The 2917-nt window shown below is 37.3% G+C and overlaps 1 protein-coding gene across 1 annotated transcript in view; it reads left to right on the top strand.

The window, feature by feature from the left end:
* LOC129674020 (olfactory receptor 4F6-like) overlaps positions 1 to 2917 on the top strand; it is a 4364-nt gene that overhangs the window by 115 nt on the left and 1332 nt on the right. The gene's annotated exons all lie outside the window — the stretch shown is intronic.

Raw genomic sequence — 2917 nt, 5'->3', positions numbered from 1 at the left:
TGTGTGTGTGTGTGTGTGTGTGTGTGTGTGTGTGTGTGTGTGTGTGTTCTACTTCACTCTTTTTGATCCATCCACTAAACCCTTCCTTGTACCCCTCTCTAACCCTCTGACACAAACTGTCTTTGAAGAACGTAAGAATTTCAAGTGGAAACACATAGAGCAAAGGGAGAATCTAGTCAACCAGAAGGAACAAACTCAACATTCATATTGAAGCATGTTATCCATCAACTAAAGTGTACAAGTCAGAGGGATGAACAAAACATACCATGTTCAGCAAGGTGGAGGTTACTCCCGTGGCACTGTCATGGAAGTCTTCTGCATGCATCCCACAAAAGGAATAAAGAGTGAAGGTATAGCTAAGTAGAGAAAATACCAAAAATTTTGGACAACAGTAAAGAAACTAGGTGCCATATATACTGGTTGTTGGGCTGAATTCTAAATGCAAATGCAATATTTATAGGTATACAATAGGCTGTTAAGACACGTGCTCGTATTTTTTAATTGTTAAATCTGGATAATTAGCAAACAATTATCATTTCTTTGTGTTGAAACCCTCAGCATCCTCTCTTCTTACAAGTTCAACAAGTGATGTGTTGTGGTTCCTTGGGCCACAGACAGGAAACAAAGCATATGATAATCACAGCGAAATAAACGGGTGAAATGAAAGTAACAAGTAGTGTTGAGACCAAGAGTCAAACACACTTAACTCCAGATGGGCCAACAACTTGTTCTGTGGCTTAAGCAGAGTTGTCTCCCTTCCTGGATCTTTGCCTCCTTAGTTTAGAAAAAAAAAAAAAAAAACAGTCACATACTGTAGCAAAGTTTCACTGGGGTGACAGGAGCCTCCAGCTCTGATCTTCTGACAGCAATGAGGACTTTCACGTGGAAGAATGCAGCTGTAATGACCAACATTTACGACACTGAGCTACTGACCTGAGCTCTCTCTGTCCATCTCGGGAAGAAGAAGAAACAGTGGAGAAACTTGTTGTGAACGGACTGCCCTCTTTCCAGGAAATTTTCAGCACTATGCAGAAACTCTACTTTAGTTCAACTTTGTTAATAATTGTTTGAGGTGGTTACCGAGTAGAGAATAGCCAGTCTTTTCCAAAGAAAATTCAAATATTGATTTGGAATTAACAAAAACTGCAGAATTATCAGATTGCTTCATCAATAGTAACTTCAGGTGATTTAAAGTGGATTTTTCTGCTTATGTTGGCCCCGGATGGGATAAACAGCACAGAAGGGAGTGCGCTGCTCCACAGAGGGTTTCTGAGGCATCTCTTGCTCTTACATTTTACACTGTGTGGTGGAGGTGTGAGCGGAGAGTTTTGCTCTGTGATGAGAACAGTCCTGAGACTTAGGACACTGAAAAGACAATGGAACTAAGGTCTGTAACCTCATTAATAAACTCTATTCAGTTAACTATATGATTTCAATCTGTTTTCAATGAGAGATCAGATTCAAACTGCGATTCTGCCCTCTTTAAAAAAAAAATTGTTCTGTAAAGACAAATAAAAAAAATTGAACCCTGGGTAACTGAGTTTAAGTATAAGCAGAGCACTGACAAGCTGGACAGTCCAGAACAATGTCCGCACTGGCTTTCCAGATTTTTACAAGCTACTGTAACTTTTCCACTTTTAAATGTTTGCCATCTCAAAGATGAACAGCAACAATACTGTTCAATAGCAACAATAAGGTGTGCTATTTACCTAGTATTCTAAGTCACATACTGAAGACGTTTTCAAGCCATTGAACTTAAAACAGTGCTTTAGCCAAAATAACAAAGAAATGTTCTGTCTTTGTCCACCTTACTCACATAAATATACATGTGACTGTACTCAGATTTTTGAATCTTGGATGTAGAAGAGCTGAATCAGAGCAGATGACTATGTAGACACTTGGAAAACATTTCAAACTTAACCATTTGCTTTCTCTGCCATCAGGTGTGATCCTGCCTGCTTCTCCATCCACCCACAAACCTCGAATTTTGTTAAATGTTCAAGCTCCTATCTGACTAATAAGGAAAAGCTAATGTGTTGCTCTTTTGGTGTGGATTTGATTTAATAGTAAATGAGCTTAAGAATCTTCACCTACAAGGAGACAGGTCCTCACCGCACGCTCTGACGTGTTCTCACTTGTTCTTCATGGAGATTTATAACACATTGCTCTCATTCTGTGTGCCCCTTTCATTGGTGGTTTCCACTTTTTTCCTCCACCGAAGATCAATCAGTCAGAATCTGCTCCACAGTAGCCATGGTTTTCTTACTTTCTCCAAAAACACCCAGTGGGTGCTATCAACCTGCATTCTCTTCCCTTATTTTTCACCTTCCATTTCAGTTTACAGATAAGAGAAATGTCCATCTCTGAGCCTAAAATATGTATATAGGCATTTTACTGTGATCATGTATGTAGTATTAATATATTAAGAAATTTCCAAATTATGGAAACCACAGTCACTTAAGAATTTCAAACTTCCATACATCCATGGAATTTCAAATGTTCCATCAAATTTCAAGCTGTCAAATTTGCCTGCAAATTTCATGATTTCTTTGTTTTTAATAGCTGAGAAGTATTCCATTGTGTAAATGCAACACAATTTCTGTGTCTATTCCTCAGTTGAGAGATATCTAAGTTGTTCCCAGATTCTGGCTATTATCCAAGCAAATGAGTTCATTTGTTTGATATATTTTGGACAAAAAGATATATGCGAGGAATACAATTTGTATTTATTTGGCTTGAGGGAAACACATTTTTATATTTTTATGTTTTGAAATTTAATATAATTATATCATTTCTTCCCTATAATCTCTTCTATATATTCTCTCATGCTTTGTCTCAAATTCATGGCCTTTTTCTGTAATTTTTGCTACATGTATATGTATATGTATATGTATATGTATATGTATATGTATATGTA

The sequence above is a fragment of the Psammomys obesus genome, unplaced genomic scaffold (assembly GCF_907164565.1).
Source record: "Psammomys obesus unplaced genomic scaffold, mPsaObe1.curated_primary_1811, whole genome shotgun sequence".
NCBI lineage: Eukaryota > Metazoa > Chordata > Mammalia > Rodentia > Muridae > Psammomys > Psammomys obesus.
This window is presented reverse-complemented; position numbering and strand designations above follow the sequence as displayed.